Here is a 9,326-nt window from a genome sequence, read left to right on the forward strand (position 1 = left end):
ACAATTTCTCTCTCTCCCCACCCCTCTCTCTCTCTTTTCCAATCCAGGTATGGTGATGTAGTTATTGCCCTGCTGACTTGTTATTTTGAACTAACTTTTCTACTGGGAAATTATACCTGTCAGTAGAGCTCTCAAAGGATTTATATTAAGCCTTCCACAGATACTCTGATATTAAAATCATGTCTGAGTAAGCAGGTGCATTCTGTGTAGTTAAGATCAAATGCTGCTATAAATATGCCCAGCCGTGTAATCCAATTTACTATTCACTTCGGAGCTGATATGAAAGTCAAAGGTGCTTGGCAATATGTTTGGGATTAGGATTATTTGTAGGTTATTTATTCTCCAGAAGTAGTGTAATATCTTCAGATAGAATGTATTATTTCTTACAAACTCCACCAATCAAAAAAGGACTGCTTTACATACTGATTTCTGTTGCCTTTTATTGTGTACACACAGAATCAATCCTTTGTTATTATAGGGCCAATTATAGGATCAAATCATAATTTGTTTTTATTTATTCTTTTTTAGTCAATATCTTGACCATTATAGCCAGGCTATGTTTTGTAATTTTTAAAGAAATGCTCTAATTGTAACTCACAAGCAATTTCCATTATTCTCATGATATCTGTATTATGTAGATAAAAACAGTCACTAACAGTTATAAAGAATAACCAGGAAATACATGGTCATAAAAATGTGCTCGATGACATGCAGTTACAGAATATTCATTTAAATTGATCAGCATTGTTTTATCAACATACCAGTGGTTCTCAACAGTCAATCAGAGTAACCTGGCAAGATTTTTTAAAATACGTATACCGGATACACGCCTGGAGATTTCTTTCTCTCTCTCTCTCTCTCTCTCTCTCTCATTACCGAGATGATACCAATGTGCAACCAAGTTTAAGAATTACTGATCTCGGTAAGAATACACCAGAGAGATGGAACAAATTACCAGTGCCCACAAAATGCCAGTAATTGGCTGATTTGACTGAAAACTAGTTCCTAGCATTTTAATAGATTTTTGTCTCGAGTTGTAATACAGAGTTAACATTTTGAGACAAGAACTAAGAGGGAGCATTTAATTAATCCAATGAACTGCAAGAGGAATGGATGAGTATTGCCCACTACACTATGCTCTTCATGGTAGGAGGAATAACCCCTAATTTAAAATCTTTAGAAATATTTTGAGTGATGGAATAAATGAATAAACAAATACTTGTTTTCATTCATCCCTTCAATATGTTGTGATTAATTAGAAAGAGAAAAAAGTTTGTTATGCTTTCTATTTCCAAAAATATGTTTAAAAGTGTTATTAATTAGCAAATTATTACCAAATAATTATCAAATATTATCAAATTCCAATTTCATATGATTACTTTTTCACAATGGATGAAGAAAGAATTTCATAATACTTTGTCATTATGGCAAAAACTCTATAATAGAAAACTATTACCATCAGTGTTATATATATGGTGCATTATTTATGGCAAATGATATTTTCATAATTCAATAAAAATAAAAGTAAATTATTTCATAGCTCAGATGTCCAGAACTTATAATAACCCAAATCTATAAAGTGTATATATTTCTGTGATATACTTCCTTATCAAAAATTTCATAAATAACAGTAGAAATTATATAAAATAGGGAAGGATTTGTTGAAAGCATTTAAACCTTGAACTAAGATAACTGATTTCTAATACTTTGTTGTAAATGATGAGTTGGATTACATATATTTCATAAGCTCTCTAGACTTCAATTGCCTATATGGCTGTGTTTACAAGGAACTAGAAATCATAAAATAAAACAAAAAGTTGATTTAAACAAACAAAACCAAGTTTGTGATCTCAAGCATCTTTTTGGAAAGGCCAGTTAGGAACCTCTGTGGTAGATTAGGAGACACATTATGAAGGCTTGGATTGCTGGGGCAGATGGCGAGAAAGGATTTCAAATGTATTTAGAAAGGGGGGAAAATGAAGAACTGAGATATGTTTGCTTTAGCATTTGTGAATTTAGTAGGGTTCTACTACCTAAAATGTCCTTTCTCGGAAATTCCTAAGAGAAAAACAAATGATTCTCACATTTTCTCATTCTCGTAAGTAAGATTTTAAATAAAAATATATGGATGAGGTAATACTTTAATGTGTTTAATGTTTACTCATTTTTCTATTAAAATATGTCACATCGCTTCTATGCTGTACTCTGGCAAGAGAATTAAATGCCTAGGACTATATTAAGCACTTGAGAGAGAGGCTTGTTAGTATGGAAAGGGAAAGGGAATCTGAATCCATGCCTGGTGGCAGAGAGGCCACATTCACATCTGAACTATCTGGGTTTTGAGAAATGTGGCAGGACATGGAAAAAGGACAGTGGTTAGTTTGTCACCTTCTCCCTAACATTCACCACCACCACTACTGCCACAAGGACAGCACAAGGGCAACCATGCAGAGCACACAAATCCATAACAGCCAGATATTCAGGAAGCACTTATCTCTGCCCTGGGGGTAGGAGTCTTTCCTGGAGCCTGTCACATACATTGCCCCAGGGTCTTATTCAGTTAAGACCAAGGTCACTGTTCAGCGACATCTACAGGGAGTTTGCATTGGATCTTCAGGTTAGAATCCTTAATCCTTCACTAGTTCAATAAAGAAATGATGGTTTCTTTTTCATCCAAAACTTATCTACTTCAAAATTATAATCTCGAAAATGCATTCTTGATCATCTCCACAATGGGAGTATGGGTGTCTTGACTATGACTTGCCAGATCCCACAAAAGGTCTTCGGTCTCCTATTTCTCCTCTTCCCCTAATGATCCTTTTGCATTTCCTACTAGAGGAAACTGAGAAACCTTGAAGGCCTTACTTGAAGCACAGTTGTTAACTGTAATATGGATTTCAAGCCTGAGCTGTCTCTTTTCCGTTAGCTACCCAAAAGGTAGAACCATAAATTCCCTGGGCCTTTTCTCTGATTTTACTTTATAAAGCAGTATGGTTTATTTTCCCATTATGAGCCAAAATATGACATAGCACAGTGTCTAAATCCTCTAAAAGGATTGGGTCACCCATGTTTTTATCCTGGTACCACACTCTGCTGACATAGTATTTTTCCTATCTTTTTTTATTTTGGTGCCCCCTACCCCCTGTAAACAGACAACATGACATTTATTGCTGGTTTAGGAGCATAACAGTTTTCATGGGTTGAACTGTGTTCTTCAAAAATTCATACGTTGAATTCCTAACACCCTGTACCCCAGAATGTGACATCAGTTGGAGATAGGGTCTTTATAGAGGTAATCCTGTAAAATGAGGTCTTTAGGGCAGGCTCTAATCCAACAAGATGTCCTAAAAAAAAAAGAGGAGCAACTTGTAACAGACATGCACATAGTGAGATGCAATGAGAAGACGAAGGTAGAGATTATGGCAATGTTTCTGCAAGCCAAGGAACAACAAAGATTGCCAGAAAACCATAAGAATCTAGGATAGAGGCATGAAAAAAATTCTTCCTCACAGACTTCTGAGGGAACCAACCCTGCTGACACCTTGATGGTGTACTTCTAGTCTCCAGAACTGTGGGATAATAAACTTGTTTTTTAAGCCACTCAGTTTGTGGTACTTTGTTGTGGCAATCCTAGCAAACTAATGTTCTTGGTGATATAATTCCTTTATGTTCCTTTACCCTTTAGTCAAAAGTAGAGATTTGTGGAGATATGTATTATATTGATTTGTCTGTATTTTTCTTTTTGGGGTACAGCCTTCCTGAAATATTATTAGAGTTCAACAAATTTTCAGTTTGTAGAATTCTGTGAATGTCTTTAACTCTAAGCATATATATTAAACTTTACATATATATATATATATACACACATACATATGTACATATACTTATGTATATAACTTTAAATATAAGTATACATATTATTACAGTCTTTCCAGTGTAAAGCATTTCTACTAATAGCCTGCATTCAAAGACTCACTTCTGATTTTTGTATATCCAAGTGGGAAATTCATCATTAAAAAAAGCAATTTTTCCTTCTTTTCCTTTTAACCATCCATTCAAAATGAAGTCTTTCTAAGCCCCATAGGGAAATTACTGAGAACACCAAATAAAATTGTCCATCATGACAAGTATTTGATAAGATTTTGACTAACAAACATTAAAATCCACATATATCATCTCTAATGGTCTGACATATTTCTTATCTGAATACTCTCAATAATTATCTTGAACAAGTTCTATTCTTAATGTGTTGGCTGAGTTCATAAATTTAGAATTAACATTTCTACATTCTTGAATAAAAAACATTATCCTAATATTTTTTAATCCTCCTTGCCTCTCTAAGGACTTAAAGTCCTCATGATTCACCCTCACGATAATGGGACAGTATTCCTTAGAAAAACCCAAATAATTTCCTAGCTGGCTCATACTTGAAGCATACTACTTTCCCAAACAATATTCATGAATCACTGATACATTCTACCAGTCCCAGAGTGAGGATTCTACTCCTTCCTTCTACAGAGACATTTTTGTTCCTTCTTCCATTTCATCCAGCTCTGTGTCTCCCAAATAAACTTTCCTTAAATCTTCAACTCTTATCTGGGTCATAGCAATTGGCTCACAATTTCTTTGGGTGTAGCTTTCAAGGAGATAGTGTGCCCTCAATTTTTTGCTGAGGACGTGCTGGTATACTAAGAGTAAAATCGTGTAGCAGGGAGTCAGTACTTCTGTTATGCTACACCCAATAATGGATGTTGACATTTTGTTCTAGTAGATTTATGTCCCAGCTTTGCTCTGTGGCATCCAGTTCAGCACCTGTAGGTACCTATGTGATTTGTCTATTTTTTGACGACAAATAAAAGGGTACCTCAGATAAATATATCCTTTTTATGTATTCATGACAACCCAGATCAACAAAATCTAATATATAAATTGGTTATCATATCTTGCTAATTCCTTTTAATTTTTGGTTCTTCAGGTCTCCCAGAAAACTTTGCAAAAACTAGTAATCTTAGGTAAGTTTATTGTATTCTTTAACTTCATGGAAGTATTTCTATCATTTCTCTTCTAAGGAGGTGTAGGTTTTAGTGGATGCCATTTGTCAAGTTAAAATTATTTTCTTCTATTTTTTGCAACCTAGGAATTTTTACATCATAATCTATGAGGAATTTTATCAAAAGTGTTCTACATCAGTTGAATTGATCATTTTTTCCCATTTTAATTGGTTGAAGTGGTAAAGTACATTATTTCCTGGGCTATCCAGGGAGATCTTAAGAATAATTTAAGGGTTCTACTAATTTTGAGAGTGAAGGACGATTTATATAATGTTACATTATTTTAGAAAGTATCCTCTAAGGTACTTCAAGGAATGCAAGTGAAATACTTGAATTCACTTTTAATTTTTTTTTTTAATTTTCTAGTAACTTTCCTTTTGACTATACCCTAAGACACCAAAATATATCATGCTTACATAGAAAAGTAAGCCCATTAATGCATGTGTAAGTACAACTAATACATATATATACATATATATGTACTCATATATACATATACATATACACATTTTCATATATGTGTATATATATGTTCTTATGTACATAGTATACATACATATAAATATGCACAATGTGTATGTATGTAAATATTTATATGTAAACAATATGTCTAAGATTTATCATCTGGGAATCTCACATTCAGGCAAATACATGTAAAAAAAATATTTTGTACTACTTCGAGGCATAGGTTTAGAATTTGACAGCTCCTGATTTTGGCTTTGAAATTACTTGTTATGTAATATTAGGCAAATAATTTAATTTTCTGAACCTCTTTTGCCACATCTATAATTTGGGATGACCTATATGTATAGTACAAATTTGTTGTGATGTTTAAATACAATGATATTTGTAGAGTGACTAACACAGGACCTTATACACAGCAAGTGCTCAAAATGCTATTATTATTTTCTTTGAAAAAATATATATTGTGCACATTTAGAATAAAAGTCACTCTACAAGGTAAGATCAAATTGACTAGAGCACCTCAAAAACTGAGCTGTGTTAGGGAGGGTGGGAGGGAGGGAGACGCAAGAGGGAAGAGATATGGGAACATATGTATATGTATAACTGATTCTCTTTGTTATAAAGCAGAAACTAACACATCAATATAAAGCAATTATACTCCAATAAAGATGTAAAAAAAAAAAAAAGAAAAAAAATTGAGTTGTGTAGATATTTTTCTCAGTTTCAACTTGCGGTAGTTTTAGTTATTTACTTGTTTAACATTTATTAAAATTTGTATAATGGGAAAATTAAAATCATCCTTGCCAACACTGTAGGCATCAACTGAGAAATTAATTACATCATGTCTAAAGCATCACTTTGAAAGCCAGGATGCCAATTAAACTTTAAAATATTTAAAACGAGGGCTTCCCTGGTGGCGCAGTGGTTGAGAGTCCGCCTGCAGGTTCGAGCCCTGGTCCGGGAAGATCCCACATGCCGCGGAGCAGCTAAGCCCGTGTGCCACAACTACTGAGCCTGCGCTCTAGAGGCTGCGAATCACAACTACTGAAGCCTGCGTGCCCTAGAGCCCGCGTACTGCAACAAAGAGAAGCCACCGCGGTGAGGAGCCTGCACACCACAATGAAGAGTAGCCCCCGCTCACCGCAACTAGAGAAAAGCCCCTGCGCAGCAATGAAGACCTAACGCAGCCAAAAATAAATAAAACTAAAAAAAAATTAGAAATACTTTCAATATGATTTAGTTACAAAGGGCATGTAAACTTGAGTTTTTCTCATCAAAAAGGTCTTTGAGAATTTGAAGTGGGACAGTCCTGCAACATTCAGATTTTTAAGTATATGAGTTTATGATAATGGTATTAATTTTTCTTTAATTTAGAGAATCATTTTATATATCCTCATATACCATTATCTGGACATAGGGTAATAGGGTACTAGCTGGAAACAGAATAGTGCTAACACTACTATTATTATTCTTGTTATTTCACAACAGGCTTGCAATTCAAAATCTATTAAATGTGCATCAACTTGCTAGGCTTTCCATAACAAAATACTACGGACAAGGTGGCTTAAACAACAGAATTTCTTTATCCTTACAATATGGAGTCCAGGAGTCTGAGATTAAGGTGTTGGCAGGGTTGGTTTCTCCTAGGCCTCTCTCCTTGGCTTGCCGATGGCCATCTTTTCCTTGCTTTGTCTTCACATGGTTGTCTCTGTGTGCACATACGTCTGCTGTCTCTCTCTGTGTCCTAATCTCTTTTTATAACAACACCAGATATATTAGACTAAGGCCTACTTTAATGATGCCATTTAACTTATTTACCTCTTTAAAGACTTCAAATATTGTCACACTCTGAGGCACTGGGAGTCAGGGATTCAACATATGAATTTGATGAGGATACAAATCAGCCCATAACACATTGTTTATTATTCTACCAAATAAAGCATCAATTCAACTTGGAGCCTTCATTTATTTTAGGGAAAATCAGCAGAATGGTACTGTATTTATAGAAATGTAAAACAATTCACCTATTTCTGTCTGGTGGGCACCTATGCATATGCATATTTGAAAACAAAGCTATAAAGCCAGCGTATGTCTCAACACATACGCTCTTGTGTACTTTTATTTTTAAGAGGATTGCCTTTCAAAGAGTTAGAACAGAGTTTCATTGGTTTAATATGGAGTTAGACTAGACATCTGGTGGCCCACACATAGTGTTCTTTAGGATTAGTTATTTCAGCCTATGTTCAGTGCTATGATATTGTCTCCCAGACACAGAGGTCTGATAACCCCTGGCAGATAGAAGAGAGGGTGTGACACTGAAATAAATGGATATGTGTGCTGTCACCCACATTTAGAGTAATGAAGAAGCTTTGAATTTGAAAGAAGAGCATATGCTCCCTCACTATTTTTTAAAGAGTTTACTGAGATGTAATTGGTATAAAAGAAAAAGTGAACATATCAAATATATACAATTTGATATGTTTGGAATTATGCATATCCTTGTGAAACCATTACCACAAGCACGGTAATACACAAGATCTTCATTTTAGATATGAGGATATAGATAACTGAAACTGAAGGGATGAATAAAGATATCCCATGCAAATGATAAAAAAGAAAACAGGGGTAGTTATATCAGACAAAATAGACTTTAAGTCAAAATCTGTCACTAACGACAAAGAAGGTCCTTATAGAATAATAAAAGGATCTCCCTCTTTTTTTTTATTGAAGTATAGTTGATTTACAGTGTTGTGTTAGTTTTCCCCCTTATTGTTTAAGCTTTGGGAATCAGGACACAGAAATTAAGAATCTGGTGAATGGAGGACTCAGAGCTCAGTTCAAACCAAAAAGAAATGGATGTACTGTAACTGAGCAGACCTTGAACATATGAAAACTTCCAGGGGTCCTGATATTTGTCTTGAACCTTTGGGCCCTGAGAGTAATCACTTTTTTTTACCATGGGGAAGCCACTTTCTGTATTGCACTTCACTTCTCTCTTAAGCCTCTAGAAAAGTTTTGTTAAAAATTGCAGCCAAGTAAAGGCCAAGTTCTGATCAGTGGCAGAAGTGACTTATGTCCAATTTTGGTGAAAAGTTGGTATGGGAAATGCAACACAATCCGTGACTCTGTGGAAATATGTGTTGACCCCCAGTGTGTTAAAGCAGCAATCAAATAAGACTTTCTGGGAGAGGAAACAGACAAACACCTGGATAGACATTATGACTGTGCAAATATCACGTAGGGATTCTCAGAAATGCCTTGCAGAAGAGAATTTAGTTTAAAAAACTGCTAATTGATTATTAGGGCTCACATTTGTTGTAATTTGGATACTACAGTAAATAGATATACACAGAAACGTGAGATTTTCAGATATACCAATACCTGACCAATAACTCCCGAACTACACCTTATAATAATAGCTCTTTTATAAGTGTTTTTACTGCAATGATAAAAACAATAACACTTCTTTTTACATGTACTTTTTTTTTTGTGGTACGCAGGCCTCTCACTGTTGTGGCCTCTCCGGTTGCAGAGCACAGGCTCCGGATGCGCAGGCTCAGCCACCATGGCTCACGGGCCCAGCTGCTCCGCGGAATGTGGGATCTTCCCGGACCGGGGCAGGAACCCGTGTCCCCTGCATCAGCAGGCGGACTCTCAACCACTGCACCACCAGGGAAGCCCCTACATGTACTTTTAATGTTTCCCCAGTGAAGATAAGGGTAAGAGAAAAGAGGAAAGAATCTAGCACGTGTAATTTTATTTCCTGTATGAAATCTACTGGCTGATCACATTTACGTATGTATGTCTATC

This window comes from Neophocaena asiaeorientalis, unplaced genomic scaffold (genome assembly GCF_003031525.2).
Source record: "Neophocaena asiaeorientalis asiaeorientalis breed wild unplaced genomic scaffold, Neophocaena_asiaeorientalis_V1.1 scaffold722, whole genome shotgun sequence".
NCBI classification, from domain to species: Eukaryota; Metazoa; Chordata; class Mammalia; order Artiodactyla; family Phocoenidae; genus Neophocaena; species Neophocaena asiaeorientalis.